We start from the raw sequence: 19,216 nt of genomic DNA, 5'->3' as shown, positions 1-19,216 counted from the left end.
CAGTCGGTTGAGCGTCCGACTTCGGCTCAGGTCATGATCTCACGGTTTGCAAGTTCGAACCCCATGTTGGGCTCTGTGCTGATAGCTCGGAGCCTGGAGCCTGCTTCGGATTCTGGGTCTCCCTCCCTCTCTGCTCCCCCACCCTTTTGTGCTCTGTTTCTCTCTCTCTCTAAAATAAACATTACAGTTTTTTAAAAAGTAAAGTAACAGACTGAAAGGAGGTAGGGGCAGGAGGCCTGCATTCTGGGCTCAGTCACGCCTCCAGGAACAAAACTTTCCCTTGACCTGGAGCCTCCACAGACCTTCCTTCAGCTGTGAGATACCGGAGGATCACTGGAGCCCAGACTCCAGGAACCTTTTCCCCAGTGGGAAGATATCCATGCAACTGCTTAGGTGTCTCTAAAAGACCTGGAGAAGGGTTCGAGTCCCCCACTCTGAGGAATACAGCAAGTGACCAAAATAAGGATGATAGGGGCGCCTGGGTGGCGCAGTCGGTTAAGCGTCCGACTTCAGCCAGGTCACGATCTCACGGTCCGTGAGTTCGAGCCCCGCGTCAGGCTCTGGGCTGATGGCTCAGAGCCTGGAGCCTGTTTCCGATTCTGTGTCTCCCTCTCTCTCTGCTCCTCCCCCGTTCATGCTCTGTCTCTCTCTGTCCCAAAAATAAATAAACGTTGAAAAAAAAATTTATTAAAAAAGAAACAAGGATGATAAAAAAAAGAATTGATAGGAAATGGAAGGAGCAGCCCCTTCTTAGTAACTTAACAGAGGGAGGGAAATTCCAGCTAGTGGGTACGTAACTAACATAAAAGAAGACATGACCTAAGTAAGGCCCTGCTTTTGTGGATATCGGTGCTCCCACATGTAAGACACACTCGTTCTTGCCCACAGACCTCACTTTGTGTGATCCAGGCTGTCCAGAGACATAAGAGTAAAGGGTGGAAACAACCCAAATATCCATCAGCTGAAGAGTGGATCCACACAGTGAGGCATATCCACACGATGGAATATTATTTGGCTGTGAAAAGGACTGAGCTACGCCGAAGTACTGCTACACGCTGCAGCACGGATGGCCCTCGCAAACATTATGCTAAGCGAGATCAGCCAATCACAAAGACCACACATCACGATTCCCTTTGCGGGGAAGTCCAGAACAGGGAAATCGACAGGGACGGAAAGCAGGTTAGTGGTTGCTTAGGGCTTGGGAGGGGGTCTGGGGGGACACGAAGGTGATAAGTAACGGGTATGAGATTTCTTTCAGGGGTGATGAAAGTTCTCAAATTGTGCTCATAGTTGCACGTTATCTGTGAATACACTGAAACCACCAAATCATACGCCTGAATGGTGAATTGTACGGTATGTGAATTATTTCTCAAGAAACCTGTTTCAAGAGCGAGCGAGCAAGCGAGGAGGGAAAGGGGCTTTGAGAGGGAGCAGGAGGGGGCTGTGCTCAGAAACAAAGCTCGAGGCCTGTCAGTCCTGGCTGCGCCCTCAAGCCAGAGCCTGCACATCACACAGGCAGGGTTATGGTAGCCCCCAAGCCACGACTCGGGAAGATAAATTGGCCCCAGAAGGTATGGGGCTGGGTCTCTTCTCCCCTGACAGCTCCCTCTCTGTGTTTTTTCTGGCACAAGAAACATTCTGTCTTCTTGTATAAATAGGGGAAATTTATGATAGTTTTCCCCCTTCTCCTCCCTGGTGGGCTACTCAGAAGGGGCCAGGGCGGGAGGAGGGAGATATAAATGTGGAAAGACTTGAAGGAGTCAGGGATCTTGGCTCTGGCCCCTGCTGTCCATTTCCTCCGCCTGTTTGACCATCTGCGTGAGGAGGCGGCTGGAGAAAAGGTGCAGGCCCAGACAGGCGGGTCTCTGAGGCAGATATCCAACAGGAGGGGCACAGGGCAAATTAGGCAAGCATGGCTTGGCTATCCCGAAGCATATCAGATGAGATACAGGCCCCCTGCCTGGTTTGGGTTATTTCTGTCCTTGCTGCTGGTTGAGGCAGCTGATGGGGTGGGAAGAGAATTCATCTTGGATTCAGAAAATGGACCGAAAAACGAAGTGTGACCTTAAACAAGTCACGTCCTCTCTCTGGGCTTCATCTGTAACAAAGCGGGGGGTGGGGGGGAGACGAAACCGATCAGGGGGTCAAAACTGGTTTTAGCTATGGGGTCCTTTCTCTAAATAAAATCCTTTCTTTAAGGTTTATTTATTTTGAGAGCGAGCAAGCATGAGCGGGGGAGGGGCAGACAGAGGGGGAGAGAGAGAATCCCAAGCAGGCTCCCCGCCATCAATGCAGAGCCCGATGCAGGGCTCGAACTCACGAACCGGGCGATCGTGACCTGAGCCGAAATCAAGAGCTGGACACTTAACCCACTGAGCCGCCTAGGCGTCCCTCAAAATCTTAAGTAGCAACCCAACGGCTAACATGGGGTGTCCTGCTGAACTTCTTGGGTTCAAATGAGGGCGGGGTGAGAAATGCCGAGGCCCCTGTCATGACTGTGAAGGGGTCTGGCCAAGTGTTACATGATCTCCAAGGTCCCCTCCTTCTCCTCTGCAGGAGGGGACTTGCCCCATATAGAGAACTCGGGCTCTGCATACTCAAGGTTGGGACCCCTTACTGTGTATCCACTGGCACATCACTTATCTCCTCTGGGCCTCAGTTTCCTCGCGTGTAAGTGAGAATAATAGTGATCCCTCTCTCGGAGGACTGTCACGGGGGTTATATTAACTAACGTGCGTCATATCTGGCACTCAGTACATGTCATTATTATAACTATTCCCTGACCCGATGTGATCCTGCCAGTGAGTCTGAACCACAAATCTGGTGTAAGGAGGTACGTCAGGAAAGACGAAGGCAAAACTGCCGTAAGAGAGAGGCCCCCAGACACAGGAACTTAGAGAAAACAAGTTTATTCTTCGTGTAACAGTCTCAGTGGAGCAGTTCTCGACGGCAGGCAGTTCGGTTCCACCTGGTCAGTCGGAGACGTGGCTTCCTTCCATGTGGTTGCTTTGCTCTCTCTTAGGGACTTCTCCTCAAGTGCATGGTCAAAGCTCAGTCCCAGGTGCATCGGGTCCAGCTCGCGAAAGAAGAACTTACCCAATGTCTTAAGGCTCTGATGACATTACTTGGCTCCCGCTCCCCTCTGGCCACACCTGGCAGCAAGTGCAGCCACGAAATGGGTGTCCAGCCGCAAGGCTGTCTGCTTTCAAGCAACAAGGAGAGAAGGGGTTTTATTGAACAACTAGTGGTCTTCATCCAGGGCTCAGACCCACACCTGAACCACCCTCTTCCCCTTCCCCTCTCAAAGGACGGGGGCTAGAGACCACAGTCCAGAAAACAATGTGATCCCCCATGAGGTCACTGTGCTCCCCGATGGCCGTCATGCCAAGAACAGCAGTCACAGGACAGTGACTTGGAGGCCTTGCTCCAGGGAGAATACCCCTCCATCCATCTTCTTCACAAACATGTGAGACAAGCTTCTGCCCCCACTGCCCATCTGCCGCTTTCTCATGGTCCTGCCCCATTCTCTACCCTCTGTTCCCAGTCACTAAGTGTGACTACAAACGCGGGGACACAGTAGGAATGGGAGGCGAGCCCCGGGGAAGGGAGGAGGCCATGCTTTGCAGGCAGCTCAGGCACGGGGGTCAGTGCCGGGCAAATCCAGCTACCAAATGTGTGACCCGAAATGGGGCAGCTCTCTGAGCTTCAACAGACTCTTCTGGAAACAGGAATAAGACACTCACTTGTCAGGGTTGTTGTGAGCATCGAACAGGACACACCCAGACTATAACGCTGTGCCCGGGCACAGAGTAGGTCCTCAAGAAACGTAACCGATTTTACTCGGCGCCAGCAAAGCCAACCTGATCCTTGCCCCCTGGCCTCATCCAGCCTTTGCGTGGCCTTTTCTCCCTCCCTTTCCTGGCCAGTGTACCATCCCCCCCCCCCCCCCCTCTTCGTTACCCCCATCCTCACTGCCTTCCCACCTGAACCCACCTGGATCTGTGCTTTCCACCTCCGGCAAGTCTTCCCTGACTAAGCATTCCAAAACATTCCCACTTACCCACTTCCCACCCCAGCCCCCACTCCAGAGACTTACTCTTGACCCAAGGGGCGTATTAGACCGAGAAAGTGGTTCCCCCAGCATGGCCGCCACAGGGAAAAAAAGAAGTGACTTCCCCTTGAAGTCTCTGGGCACTGAGAGGGACGGCCAAGCCAAGAGCCACAGCAGAGGCTGGGGAAGAACTCAGGCATCCCAGCCTCCAGAGCCCCAGGGCTTCATTCTCTCCTGCCCCCACTGTGTACACCCCAGCTGTTAGATCAGTGGGTTGAGCTGATCAGGCTTAGAGAATCCATTGAGCCCTTAACCTCGAAGGGGTTCCACGCCTCTATCTCCAACCTTCTCAGGTCAGAAAAGCAACATCCATAATAACTAAAGCTGACACAGTACTGCCCACTCTACTGACACTGTTCCGGGCACGTCACACACACGGACTCATTTCACTTCCACAACAGCCTGTGCGCTAGGACTATTAACTCCATTTTGCAGATGAGGAAACTGCCGTCTGGAAAGGTAAAGTAACTTGCCCCAGGTCATACAGCTAGCCTAAGGCAGGGCTGAGATTCAAAACCAGGCAGTCGGGCTCCAGAATCCATGCTCTTAACCACTCTGCTATAATAAGAGCTAGCACCGGGGCGCCTGGGTGGCTCAGTCGGTTAAGTGTCCGACTTCAGCTCAGGTCACGATCTCATGGTCCGTGGGTCCGAGCCCCGCGTCGGGCTCTGGGCTAATGGCTCAGAACCTGGAGCCTGCTTCTGATTCCGTGTCTCCCTCTCTCTCTGCTCCTCCCCCGTTCATGCTCTGTCTCTCTCTGTCTCAAAAATAAATAAATGTTAGAAAAAAAATTTTATAATAAGAGCTAGCATTTACTGGTCGTTTCCAGGTGCCAAGCCCCGTGGAAAACACATCACGTGGATTTCATCAAATCCCAAACAACCCCTGAGATAGCTACTGTTAATATTATTCCAGTTTTACAGATCAAGAAACTTAAGGGAGCAAAGTTAAGCAACTTGCCGAAAGTCACACAGCTAGATAGCTTTACATCCCCTAGCTGCTTTACCCCACATCTCCCACCCTCACCCCCAGCTCCTCCTTCTCTAGGTGGGTTTTAGCACCTTCCTTGACAAATATGCTTTACCCCCACAGCCCACAACCCTTATGCTCCTACCACTCCCATGCATTTCTGTCTCTTTTCCTCCCCACTCCCCCACCCCCACCCCTCCACAGTCCCCCATCCCTCCACCAAAACTACCCCCAAACCCTACTGTCCCTCTCCCTCAGCTCCCCTCTGCCCTCTCCCACATTTGCAGCTCCCAAAGAATCAGATGAATTTCACTTAAAAAAAAAAAAAAAGAGCACCGGATGTTCCCCAATCAGGCCCCCACTGAGCCTTGATCTCCAGCCCCCAGGGGAGGCACCGCAGTGACTAGGCTGGAGAGTCAGAAATAAAATCCTCATTCTATTCCCCCACCCCCACTTGCCATCACTCATCTGGGAATCCAGGGCGAAGAAGGGAGCTAAAGTGCAGAGCGTTCATTTAATATTAACAAATTGAAATGAATTCTTTTAATGCCAATTAACTTGGAGCGGCCCCTTATTAATAGTAATTTAGATTCATACTTGGGAGAAGCGGGGGACGGGGGCTGGGCCAAATGTGCCCAGAATGTCAATGTGATGACGGAGCTGGAGAACCCGGAGGGGAGGGGCAATGGCAGTGGCAGTTTTACTTCTGCCCAGTTGGGTTCCCTCCGGGAAACAGACAAAGTCGCAGGAGGTGGATCTTGGGGAAACAGATTACTCTAACAATTTGATTTTTGTACTTGCACTGGATCTAAAGAGGCTGCAAACCTCATCACCCCATTTTGATGGTTTACTTCACAGTACTGCTAAATAAGAATCTCCTCGGAGGTGAGATATACCCCAAACTATCCTAAGCCAGACCTCTCCGACCAGAAGGGATCGAGTCTCAGGCCAGCTCGCCCTTCCTTCTTTGTGTCCGTTCAAAGCCAGAGCCACAGATCAAAATGGGGGTGCCCTGATCCCTGCCACCTCCACCTTAATCAAAAGTAAAAGAGAGGACTAAACATTGTGTTTCTTCTGGGAATCCTCTTCCAGAAGGTAAGAAACCCAACAGGCTTACCCTGAGCTAGCTGCTGACATTTAGGGGAGGTACAAAGATCTGCTTGTACTTTTCTTAGAATTTAGGGAAAAGATGAGAATTAAAATTGCAACTTTGTGTACCAAAAAGTTGCCCAGAATAAAGGCAAGGAGAAAGAGCTCAGTCCTAGACTAAAAAGTCAAACAGAAACCCTGATTTTGCTGGCTCAATGGGGGAGGGGGGGAGAACAAGAACCCTGAATGTAGGCTTTGACCCAAGCAGGACATTGCTTCTTCCTAGGTGTCCCTCTTTGGCTGGCAGGGTGAGTCAAATTTGAAGCTGGGAATTGTGGAGGTTGGGGGTGAGGGTCCTGAAATGAAGGAGAAAGGAGTGCAAAGGAGGCTGGGGAAGGGTAAGCCAATGTATAAAATGGTGAAGTTTATTAAATAAAAACTTTAAAAACGGTTTAACATGTAAAGATTAAATTTAAAGAACAAGTCAGGTTTTAAAAGGAGGTAAAATACATCAAAATTGAGAGATTAAACAAAAATGAGGATAAAGCACAAACTACTTCAAGTAAATTATTCTTCAAAAGAGGAGGGGGTTGGAATTAATCAAAAGAGACCTTGTTCACACCCCCATAGAGCTTCCCAAACAATAAATTCATTTACCAAACAAAAAGAGAAATCAACACAAGACTAACAGTTTCACACGGAGGGAAAAAAAAATCTTGGAGATTCAGCAACAGCTAAAAAAACGAGTGAGGAAGGAGAAAAAAGAAAGAAACTTGAAATCCATTAACTGATTATTGGTAAATATTGAAATTGAAAAATGGGATGGAGAAAGGTGGGAAATTGACATCATCAGAGAAGTGAAACTTGCAAAAACAGAAGGTGTAACTCACCCCCAAAGAAAAGTAAACTCTCCGTAAGTAGAATGCTCCTCCCCAAAAGAAGGAAATACAAAATTGATCTAAAAAGTACCACCCACCATCCCCTGAGAAAACTATACTAATCCGAATTTAATCTTTGCCCAAATCTGAAATAGATTATACAAACGATAAATAAAAGGATCCCTTCCCTTCAACTGCGAGAAAAAGAAAATCGGATTTCAATTGCGTAATGGGGCAGGAAGGGGGACGTAGTTTGCAGGTGCCAGAAAGGATGGGGGAGGGGGTGTTTCAGGGGTGGAAGACCTGCTTACCTTGCTCTGGAGCGGCGGCCGGCGTACAGAAGTGAGCGCGGGACCCTGCGAGTGTCTGCGTGTTGGGGATAAAGAGGAATAGGGGATCCGGGTGCCCCTGCTCGAGAGAGGAGAGTACAAGGACTAGGGGTACCCACCTCCCCACCTCGGCGCGTCTCCCTCCCTCCAGTACTCAGGCCTAGAGAGCTACTGAAAGTTACAAATTGCTTCCATTATTAGCTCATCCCGGGCGTCCTGGTCATTGGCCAACCCTGGACCACGTGGTCCCTCGTACCAATCGATCGAATTTCTAGTTGCAATTCTCTGTCTGTCCCTTGGCTCTGGGCAGGAAAGGGGGGGACCGGTGGCGCGGGGTTTAGGGAGGGGCTAACGAGGGGGGGGGGTCTCTTCGCCCCCTCACTCTCCTTCTTCGTCTTGTCCCGGCCCTGAGTGGCCGGCCCAGAAGGGGTTGAAAGAATGTTGTTGGCTGGGACACACCCGGGAGGGCACACACTGGAGGAAGCTAACAGACGTCGCCAGAGACCCAGGGTCCTCTCCTCCCAGTTCCCCGGGCCGAGCCGGCCCCGCTGGCCACTCCCTCTCACAGCGCCCACTCGGCCCGCGGCGGTCCCAGGGCAAGCAGCCTGGCCCCTTGTCCCGGGCGCTTGAATATCCTCCCCGGATCACTGCTTCAGCCCACACTTTGGGGAAGGTGCTTCCCTGGGCTCGCTCCGGATCAGGCGCCTGCGCCCTCAGGGGCACCCCGACTGCCAAATTTGCGCCCCTCCTGGGACTGTTTGAGAGAAGGACAAACTTTTGAACGGATTAAAAATCAAGAGGAGTCCGTCTGGGGCAGGTGAGCCGGGCTCTGGAGGGGTGCGTGCGTTTCCGCCTGAGGACAATCTGTCTCTCCTCTCTCTGTCTCTCTCCTCCTTACTCCATCCCGCTTCCCCTACCGGCAGATACTAATCTGCCCACCCTTGGAGGAATTTGGGTTGGGGCAGGGCATCTGTCAAATAAATGGGTCCAGAGCGACTTTCCTCCCCCGAGTTTGGGGACTCCGGTGGCAGCTGGCAGAGGTAGGAGGATTACTTGTGAAACTGGGGAGGACGGGAGAAATTGGGGGCCTGGAGACCCAAAGAGTCTGGTTTGTTCTTTCCCCAACCGCAACTTGGCGGAAACTTCAGGAAAGTTTTTTGAAGGAAGGTGGAGAAGAGAGTAGAGTTGGGGTTTTGACGCTTAATGTGGGAAGGAGGGCTGCGGTGATCCCCATACTGGAGGAAGGATCGGTTTGCTTATCTCCCAGTCAGGGTGGATTGTCAGTGTCCCGAACCTGCTCACCCAGCAAACTCTTAGAGACGCTTAGAGATCCCCCACAGGGTCTCCCGGCGGAAAGGGAGAGAAGTACTAGCCGAAAATAGTTTCCCACTCTGCTGGGGTGGGGGGCGGGGTTATCAGTCTAGAGCCTCAGCTCGGGAAGACCTCGCCCCTGCTGCCCCGGGACCTTTCGCGGGCATTATTTTAAGTTAATAATGACACGAGAGAGGAAACAACTCCCACATTTCTTCTTCTTTTCCTTGTAAACCCATTTTGATCCAGAGACCCATCTCCTTAAGATGAAGTCAGAGGAGTGCTTCTCCCCTCCACCCCCGACCCCCAGCACAATCTTCCTACTTTCTCCAGCGCTCAAGGGAGGGCAAAGAGATGAGCCCCTTACCCAGTTCCGGAGCTGAGATTGCCCCTCATCTACACACAAGAGAAGTCCTGGGAGGAAGAGATGGCTCTTCTAAAAGGAGTCAAGTTGCAGAGGGTGGGTTGGGAAGGCGCGACTGAACTTGGGGGTCCCCGGGTTGAGAGTGGGGGGAGTAGGCAAGCCAGGGCGGGGGCTTGCGGCGTGATCTGGGAAAGCAGGTGAGGGCGGAGGCCGCTGCAGGTGCACTGGCAGGGCAGGGCGAGGGGGGGGGGGGGGGCAACTCTCAGAGCCCTGTGTTCTTGGAAGGGGAGGCCCGGCCCAAACCGGATGGTCTCCGTCGCACCGGAGGTTTGTGCGTCCTGCCCTAAAAAACCGGGCAGGCTGCTGAGGGCAAATTTGAACCAGTTCTTGGAAGGGGCCAGGAGGGGTTGTGCATCCCAGGAGGGACAATTCCCACGCCAGCGCGTGGTGTCCCTGGCCCCTGCCCAGCCCGAACTTCCAGAGGCTGCTTGGCCCTGCTCTGTTAGGAGCTGCAGAATCGCCCAGGCCTTTGTTTTCGCTGCGCCCGGGGTTTTTCTGCTGGTCATGCAGCGGCTGGCTGTCCGGCACCTGCTCCTACCCGAGCCCCCGGAATTGGGCCCTCCTGGCTAAGAGGTTTAGGAGGGTCGCAGCCCCGCACTGCCTAGGGACCTGGTCTTGAGAAGGACTATCCAGGGGCAGACATGAAGGTGATTGATACCCAAACTAAGCCCTTTTCTTTCCTCCCGTTCTGTGGCCCTACCACTTCTCCAGCCCAGAGGACTTGAGTGGAAGGTCTCGGGCTGCCCCAATCCCAGAGCTGATAGGGCAGCTGCCTAGGCGCTGGGTGCACCAAGAGGAGGTGTCTGGCTCTGGGCTTTGTCCCCCTCTTGATGAATCCAGTCTTGTTTTGCCCCTACCTCCCCAACACTCCCCCTACCTCCTCCCATAATCTGCGGGGCTCTCTCTCTTTTACTCTTCCCTTTCTTTTCTTCCTCTTTCTCTTTTTTATTAGGATTGATGGAGAGACAACAATTTGGCAAGGCTCCTCTAAGCCTGTAGTGGGGAGCTGTGGACTCGGCCCTGACTTCTCAACTAGGGGGAACCGTCCCATTCCCGGGCCCTTGCATTTGGCCCCCAAGCTGGGGGGAAGTCGACAAAGAAGGGCATGAAGGATGGCTGGCCTGACACAGGACAGAGCCCCAGCTTGGGGAGGGGGCGGTTTTAGGCTAAATTTCCATTGCAGAGAGAGGACTTAGAAACAAAGGAAAGAAGGTTGAGGAAACAGCACAAAGGACTAGAAAATTTGAGAACCACAAAGATAAAAGACCAGCGAGGGAAGAAAAGATTTGAAAAAGCCCCAGCGCTGGGGACAGAGGAAGGGCCTCCCGGAGGCTGAGTGGGAGAGAAGTGAAGATGGAAAAAATTTGATAAGGGACAGAACAAAGGTGCAGGATTCGCCTGTTTTGTGAGGGGGGGAAACGAAGGGAAGGGAAAGCAAAGGGGTGAAAGGAGGGAGCTAGAAAGTAAAAGAAAAGGGAAGGAAACAAGAAAGAAAAAAAAGTAAAAGCAACAGAAGACAGAAAGAGAAAGGGAGGAAAGGGGAGAAGAAAAGAAGGAAGGTGAAGGAAGGGAAGAATATAGAGAAAAAAACAGCGAAGGTAGGGCAGAAAGAGAACAAAAGAAGGGGGGGGAATGAGAAATAAAGAGAGAAAAAGGAAAGGAGGGCCGGAAACCAGCCTAACAGAAAGGGGATCCTGATTCGGAGGTGCACAGGGAGGGAAGGAGGAGGGAGAGAGGCTGCGGTGGCCCAGCCAGGGTCTCCCAGGCGCCCGGGCGCCCTACTGGCTTCCCCTGGGGCTACCTGGGCCCTGGCCTCCCACCCCGGCTGCCCAGGACCCCAGTGGCGCCCCGGAGGGAGGTGGGGGTTCAGCCGTCCCCTTGCGCCCAGCTTCTCCCAGGAGAAGCAGCTGACTGAGCTGGAAGAAGGACTTCTTCCTGCAGCCATGCCAGCCTCAAACCCAGCACAGCGGGCCTGGAGGCGCAGCAGGTCAAGATCTGGTTCCAAAACCAGAACGCGGAGCCGAAGAGGCGGTTGGTTTAGAGATGGGGGGACCAGTGGCCACACCGCCCTGGCTTGTCTCCTCGCCCCCAGCCCCGAGAGCCTCCACCCTGACCTTGCTGGCAGAGGCTGGCTGCAGACTGACTGCTTTTGTTCCGCCCTGTGACCTTGGGCCTCAGTGTGATCTTAGGTCAAATGAGTCCTTTGTGCTGGAGGGTTCTTCTGTAATTTTGGTTGGCCTGTCTGTATTTGCGCGGGGGAGAGAGGGGTGAAGAAGAGGCCTGGTCCTCCCCAGCAAGGGCATGTTCATTGGTGAGAAGAAAAATCCTCCTTTGCCGTCCTTCTCTCTCTCCATGCCCCAGAAAACTTCCTGCCAGGGCACAGGGTTTCTCTACACCAGAAAGGATTGTGGGAACTTGTAAAGAGCTCGGCGTGAGGTTGTCCAGTGCTGGAGGAACCGGAGAAGGAACCTCAGTTTTGAAAGAGAATGAGGACGTTTCCTACAGGGGCAAGTGGAGTTGAGCTTTGCAGGATATAGCACTGAACTCACACACACAAAGACGTTAATTGGCAAAGGGGCTTTAGACTGCGCTGCAGAGGAATGAACTTGGGGTTATTGTGTGTCTGTGGCGCGTGGGGCCTACACTCCCACGCCCCGTTCATTTGCGCCGGGGACAACTGCCCAGTTTGATTCAGAGGGTCTCTTAAAGCCAATTAGGTAACTCCTTTGTTTCCCAGGAGTGCAGAGGGGACAGTGGCTGAGATCAGCCAGATCTTCCAAGGGCAGCACGAGCCTTGGGGATGGGCTTGAGGGACCTTCACATGGCCAGCTGGTGTCCACAGTAAGCCTTGCAGCCCCTCTCGGGCGGGGGCGGGGGGGGGGGCGGGGCTCGGTCCAGTGCTTCCCAGCACTGCACTTCTAGACTTCCTCCCCTTCTCTCAAGCTACTTCTTTCCTTCATTTCCTCCTCCCCCTCTCTCTCTTGCTCCCTTCCCTCCTTCTTCTTGTTCTTTAGGTTCTCTCTTTCCTTCATCATCTAGCCCAGGCTGGGACTCTTGTACTGTCTTTGTGCCCCCTGCCCTGAGGTTTTGCTGTGGGAACTTCAGGCAGGCTAATAACCTGAGGGCTGCCCTCAGGAGTTCATGATGTGGATGCAGTATTGGGACTGGGAGATGAGGGGCAAAATGGGGGGTAAGCTTTGCTAATCAGGTGCGGGATGAATCAACTGGTTTTCTCTATCAGTTGTGATTGATAGAGACCACATCCCAGTGGCTCATCCCAGGAAATCTTCCCCCACCTCACCGATCTGCTGGCCTGCCCCTGCCCACGGGGGTGGGGTTGCTGGTGTCCCCAAGGCCATTCTCTCCCAGGGCGAGTGAGGGCCTCCAAGAGCGCCCCTTGCCTCCGTAGATGGGGGTGCTGGGGGTGGGGGAAGAGAGGTCAGTGATGCCAGGTCAAAGCCTCAAACTATTAAAAAAGCAAAGCCTGTTTCCCTATTCCCGATGCATTTTAGGGGTCCTCTTTCCCTTGGATGGAGAGGCTGCTCCTCCCTTGGCTCTTGGCTATCTCTCCGAGGAACACACCCCTTGATTAGCCAGGCCCGCAGCCACCCCCATCTGCTCTGCTGAGAAGGGAGGCCACTCATTCCAGGCCTTGGTGGAAGGGATACAGAGTGCCCAACGCAGCTTCCTTGCCTCAACTGGCCCCTCAGGGAAGGTGGGAACCTCCTTCACTTCGCAGGATCCGGAATCTCGGCCGGCAGAGCGGACAGCCGCGCTCTGGAGCCTTACGCCGGAAGAAGTTTCTGCCATTGCGCTCTCCTTGCTGTCTCAGCCTCTGCCCATGTCTGCGTGCTGTTGTGTTCTCCCTCACTGAGGGAAATAAAATGTCCCTCCCCACTCCCCTAGTCATTCCCTGTACCCTACCCCCACCAAACCTTCTAGCTGCTGACGGTAATGAACTCCAGCTTCCAGCCTTGCTCATAAGCTACTCACAGTGAATTCAAATTCTCTTCTGGGCAGGAGGGAGGACAGATGCTCCTTCCTCAGTCCTCCCTTGCTCAGTGATCCATTTTGAAGGCCTTTTGGGGTCAAAGTCAGACCAGGTTGCTTCCATTGGTATAAAATTAGCATCTTAAAAAAATCACACCCAGATTTCTAGCATCCCAGAATAGAAGTCTTGGAGCACCTGGCTGGCTCATTCAGTGGAGCATGTGAGTCTTGATCTCAGGGTCGTGAGTTCAAGCCCACATTGGGCATAGAAATTACTTAATTAAAAAAAAAAAAAAAAGGAATAGAAGGTCTTTACCCAGACCCACACCTCTTCTCTGGCCTTTCAAACCCGTTGATGATATAAAGGCTTGTGGAGGTGGAGGAACAGAAGGGAAATGAGCAATTTCCTCCATCTAAAAGTCAGTCGTTTCAGCTGGTCATTCTACTGTATTTATTTAGTACTTACTATGTGTAAAGCATCACCCCTACCTCAGTTTGTCATGACTGTCGAAAGCAATTGTTGCCCCTATAAGGCTTCAGTGTGTGTGGACAGATCTACAAATAAACAAATCAATGGAAAAGAAAGTCTGGACTCAGGCTGATTTTGACTGCAGCCTTCTATGCACCTGGTCTCAGAGCCCCTGGCTTCCCAGCTCCCGCTGCCCAGACCCAGTCGGTGCAAAGACAGGACGGCCCTGGGTCTCCTCTGTTTCCCCCACTGGAAAAATACCAGAATGGGGAGCAAGAAACATGCACTGGGATTGGCAGACAGGAAAGCCCTGAAATAAAGGGTTTGGGAGGGTCAGCAAAAGAGCCCTCCATAGGTACCTTTCCATCCTCGAGGTGTGCATTGTTGCTGTGCAGGGTGACGTGTTTCTCTGGGTTGCTTAGCCGACTTAGGGTTTGCCTTGGTGCAATCACGTGCCTGAAGGTGACAGCAAGGGTGTACATATGCAAGTGAGCTCAAGGGGGAGGGGAGGTGGACAAGCATTTCTGCACCAGGCTTGTGTGCACTGGGCCCAGACGCCCGCACGGGAGCAGGTGCGTGTGTGCGCGTGCGTGCTGGGGGCCAGGCTGCACACAGATCCGAACATATCTCTGCATACATGACCCTCTGTGTATGCAAGAGTGTGTGTACCCGCTGAATTATTATAAAATTACCCTGACCCTTACAGAAAATCCATACCAGCCTCGGCCTTTCTCCCCCGACCTCTCGACCTCTGGGGTGCCTGAGGAAAGAGCTGACCCGGTCACTGCCTCCCCCAGTCAATGAGTCTCTCTCCATTAGCATAAAACATGAATCTGCTGGCAGCTTGACAAATTACAACTAGCAGCCAGAGTTTTGCCAACTGGCTGGCTTGGGCGCTGTCTATTTATCATTGAAAATGGTAAATCATAAGAATCCAGATGACTTAATTATTCAAATCCACCCAGGACCCCGAGAGCCCGCAGTCCCGTCAGTCCCTGGGCTCAGGGAGAGGGCAAGAGGACGGGTGCCGGAAACTTGGGGGCTGGGAGACGCGGGGTCCACGGCCACCCCTCTCCCCTGCCCCGCCAGCCGGTGTTTCTCTGCAGCTCTTGCCTGCCCCGCCTGCCTGTCCCTGTCCCCAGCCAATTGTTTTGGCCGCTGACCCTCCCAAGACTCTCCCTTCCCCGCCTCGGGCCGCCTGCCACACGTTCCCCTGACTCACACATGGACGTTTCCCTGCCTGTCTTTGTGTGGGTCTCTGTTAGTTTGCTCTCTCTCTCTTTCAGTGCCTTCATTTTTATTTCTTCTCTTTCTCACATTCTCTTCGCCGTCTCTCTCTCTCTCCCCTCTCCCTAGGATGGATGCTGAGCTCCCCTACCCCTCACGCAACTAACTTCTCTGATGGAGGTTTGCCTGCGCTCCTGCCCCCTTTGTTTCTAGTGTCTCAGGTGCCCACTCGGAATCCCCACGGACACACGCCGCACCACCCCTAACCCAGCGCCGGAGCCCTGGAAGGTGTGAATTCTTTCCTCCTGGGAGCCACGCGGAAGCACAAGTGTCATGGATGACCTCAGGCCTGCTCTGCCTTTCGCCCCCACCCCCATACACTTTCTTTCTGTGGGTTTCTGCACAGCTGGGGAGATAGCGGACACGCTATCACAGGCATATGCCCCAGGGGGAGGCAGGACCGTGTGCCAAGAAGGCCCACCTCGGGGCGGCCCCCTTTCTCTCAATGCAGAACCACCTCAAAGCCTAGCAGAGGGATGGCTCAGTGTGAGTTTTCCCAGAAAAAGAATCTGTTTGCAGAACAAATTCTATATCCAGGGGTCTTCACACAGAGCTTCTGGGGTCCCTTTGATTTCTGGGTCCTTTTATCTTTGCGTCTTCACAATCCAGTGTAAATATGTGCTATTTTTTCTCCCAGTCCCGGACCAGACTGGAGGGAAGCTGGTGTTCTCCCCGCTCCCACTGGGGGTGTTCGGGGCAGGGGTGGGGTCCACACTCTCCCCAGTGCTGATGTGTTCACACTCGAGGAGGACATGGGCGGTGAGGAGGGTCGCCACAGCCCCTTTGAATGGCATCCTGACTTATTCATTTGCGGGGCTTGTCCTCTCCGTGAGGGCCCCAGAGCCCTGTCCCCAGACGCTCGAGCCCACTTCTGTGTCTGCAGACACTTGCCAGCTTGCTTCCGAGTGGCTGTCAGTGGGTGTGTCTGTCTACACGTTTTCAGGAGTCCTTATGCTGGAACAACAAGTGACAATGTCCCCACCAACAGGACACCTGAGGAAATAGTTCTCTCCCCACAATTCCATGTTAAGGCCTCTGAGCAATGCCGTTCTCAATAAAATATTGGCCTGGCCAAATCATAAAAGTCTAAAAGGGGGAGCCACTCATTTCTGCGACCGGAAGTGCATAAGTTCTTTCTTGAGTCTAGCCTCCTTTTCTTTTTTGGCGTGGAGTACGGGGAGGGTCAGAAATCTTGGGAGACGACTCCCCCCTCCTCCAAGAGAACATCTATGGCGAATAGGGGACCCCCCCCCGCCCCCCGCTGACGCCGGGCTCATCCCCACCGCTAACACGTGCGACACTTCCCTCCTTCCTTCCTCCCCACCTTTCCGAGCCAGGTTGGTATTTGACCACAAGGACAGTTGGCGAGGGGTGAAGCAGGAGTGGAGAGGATCAAGATTCAAAAGCAGGCCAGCAGCTGGACGCCAGGGAGATCAATAAGGCAGATAGATTGGAGACAGGTTTCTCCCATTTCTTTCTTTCTTTCTTTCTTTTTTTTTTTTTTTTTTCTGCTGGCTCAGCGCCCCTGCCCCAGCTCCGACAAGCAGGTGGGGGACAGAGCCAAGCCCTGGCCTCTGTCTGCCCTTCTAACTCAAACAGGTTCCTAATCCCTGGGTAGAGGGTAAACAGTCTCCGAGCACCAGCGGGATTTAAGCACCAGAAATGCCGCTAATGCACTTCGGGCACTGTTCCCTGCCCCCACTCCCACCCCGTGTTACTAATTAGCCCAACAGCTTGGGAGAAGCCTGGGAGGAGCAGCTAAGAATGCCTTTGTGCGGACCCCGCAAGCCCAGGTCTGAGCTCTGGATAGTGTCTCTGGAGCTGGACCTGCTGAGGGTGGCAGAGGGACTCCTGCCCCCCCACCCACCCACCGACTCCTAAATCAGCTCAAATGGAGACCAAGGCGTTTTTTCTGTGCACCCCTCCCTGAATCCCCCGTCTCCCCTTGGCTGTTCACAGCTGGGAGGCAGGTGGGAGATAAGAGGGAGCGTGGAGTCGGCTCCGGAAATCAAACGACCCAATAAAAAATTAATTGTCTAATTAAAACCATGAGGAAGCCCCTTGCCAGAGGTTGGCTCTGAGTCGTCAGGGCTATAAAGGGTGGGAAAATGAGTCTCAGCTCCTAATAAATCCCTGATTTGCAGCTTGGTCTATCAGCGAAGGAGCACTGAGCGTTCTGCCTGGCTAGGCCTCCTGGAGGTCATTCCATCCCTCCCTCTGTCCCCAGCCCAGGTGGTCACGCCCACTGCCATCTCCACTCACCCAACTCCAGCCCGGAGACAGGAGCCTCTCCGAATGGACAGAAAACCACTGCTCAGGGAGGGCAAGTATTCCTGAGACTGTCAGGCTCCCCGATCGGGTGCCACCCGCTTCTTCCTGGTCTTTCTCCAGGAATGGAAACTTGCTGGCAACTTCGCCAACTGGAGAGGTCTTGGTTGAAGTTAACGAATAATTGTTATAGAGGGGCTTGCTGTGTAGATTCATTTTGACCTCACCCCCTCCATTTTTTGTGAAAAATACATTTTTATGTAATTCACAAACCAGCAGTTTCCCTCCCTTAGACTTCAGGGCTAATTTTTGCGGGTGAATGACAGGCAACCAAGCTAAGAAACTTAACCTTCCCCACACAAAAGGGCTGAGTACACTCTGCCTAGTTGACCAAGTCTTCTGGAAAAATGAACGCAGAGCTGGTCCAGGGAGGAGTGCAGAGCTAGGCAAGTCTCGGGTGTAGATGGGGATCCAAACCTTCTCCCTCAATCATTGTACCAAATCTTCCCTTGGGTCTGCCTGATGCTTCTGTTCCCTCCCTTCCTTGGCAAAAGCAAATGCGTTCTACATCATCAGAGGCATTAATTTGTAACAGGAAGAGAAGGAGGAAGTGGTTAAAATATAGCCTTCCACATCATACTACATTATTTTATTATATAGAATACAATATGGGATATATATCTGTGATTAGCTTTTTAAACAAACACAGGAGAACAAACAAAAGGTTCTCAGAAGGACATATACTTATTCCACATGTACCTCTATTGATTAAAACACTTCTGCGAAGTCTCTTTTTCTCGTGTTTATTTATTTTTGAAAGAGAGAGAGGGAGACACAGAATCCGAAGCAGGCTCCAGGCTCTGAGCTGTCAGCACAGAGCCCAACGCAGGGCTTGAACCCATCCACCATGAGATTATGACTTGAGCCGAAGTCGGATGCTCAACTGACTGAGCCACCCAGGCACCCCCTGCCCTCTTTTTAAGATGGACTTCATGGGAGTACCTGGGTGGCTCAGTCAGTTGAGCATCTGTCTTCCACTCAGGTCATGATCTCACGGTTCATGAGTTCGAGCCCCAGTTCATGAGTTTGCGCCCTGTGTTGAGCTCTGTGCTGACAGCTTGGAGCCTGGAGCCGGCTTCCAATTCTGTGTCTCCCTCTCTCTCTGCCTGTCCCCCACTTGCGCTCTGTCTCTGTCTCTCTCTCTCAAAAATAAACATTAAAAAATTTTTTTGGAGATGGACTTTATAGCCATTCTACAAAATATTCAAGATGACCATTATTAACTATAAATTAATTTTTGACGGATCCCCAAAAAGCACAAGTTAAGGTTTGTCGCCAATAAGGACATCCAAAAAACGGAGTCGCCCACCCTGAAGACAAACTCCAAAGAGGAGTTACCAACACTTGTGTCATTGCCCCTTGTTGCGCTAAGGGGCTCTCCCGCGCAAGGTGACTATAGGGTCGGTGCGCTCTTTCCAAGGCTGTTGTCTGGAGCCACATCTGGAGTGTATTATTTATCATTCCTGATGATCCTGACTTCGTTCATCTGGTTGTTATTTTTCATCCTAAACAGTGAACTAAGCCTTCCCTAAGAAGGAGAAAAAGAAAAGGAAACAAATTCCTGAGCCCCATCTGGGTCAGGATCCCATTTCAGATTTCAGCAGGCTCCCACGCGCAAGCCTGGAGGTGGAGGCTATAGGTCTTCCTGCTTCCCGGAGCCCCAGGCCTAGAGACTGGAGCACAGACACTGGTGCCGACCCGCCCCACACCTACTGAGTGCCGGGCCGCACCGGGTGCTTGCATATGGGCTATCCTCCTCAATCCGGGCATATCTGGCCATTTCCTTCCCCGGTGGATGGAATTTGTCATTTCGACGCCCTGCTACCTAGTCGAAGACTGCACGCTCCTCCGAGGCCCTATTGTTCCAGGAGAAGCTCTGGTTTCCTGGTGCCTACTTCCCAGGAGGACTTAACTTCAGAGATCATTCCAGACACGGGGCTCTGGGCAAAGCCTCACTTGAATATCCCTAGTCCTCAGGTTGACCAGCTTGAGCTGGTAAACAGAACCTTGACCCCAGAAGGACATGACCGT

General features: G+C 52.7%; 2 long non-coding RNA genes across 2 annotated transcripts; one reads left to right on the top strand and one right to left on the bottom strand.

Annotated features, from left to right (window-relative positions):
- Positions 1-2,893: 2,893 nt before the first annotated feature.
- LOC121038454 (uncharacterized) lies at positions 2,894-7,471 on the bottom strand. The gene is made up of 3 exons (XR_005794354.1): positions 7,359-7,471; positions 5,545-5,548; positions 2,894-3,195 (listed from the first exon to the last, which is right to left on the bottom strand). It is a non-coding gene; the product is annotated as an uncharacterized LOC121038454 (long non-coding RNA).
- Positions 7,472-8,100: 629 nt separating this feature from the next.
- LOC121038455 (uncharacterized) lies at positions 8,101-13,686 on the top strand. The gene is made up of 2 exons (XR_005794355.1): positions 8,101-8,193; positions 12,624-13,686. It is a non-coding gene; the product is annotated as an uncharacterized LOC121038455 (long non-coding RNA).
- The last annotated feature ends 5,530 nt before the right edge of the window (positions 13,687-19,216 follow it).

Source organism: Herpailurus yagouaroundi, unplaced genomic scaffold (assembly GCF_014898765.1).
Source record: "Herpailurus yagouaroundi ecotype Mexico unplaced genomic scaffold, PumYag 166, whole genome shotgun sequence".
NCBI classification, from domain to species: Eukaryota; Metazoa; Chordata; class Mammalia; order Carnivora; family Felidae; genus Herpailurus; species Herpailurus yagouaroundi.
This window is presented reverse-complemented; position numbering and strand designations above follow the sequence as displayed.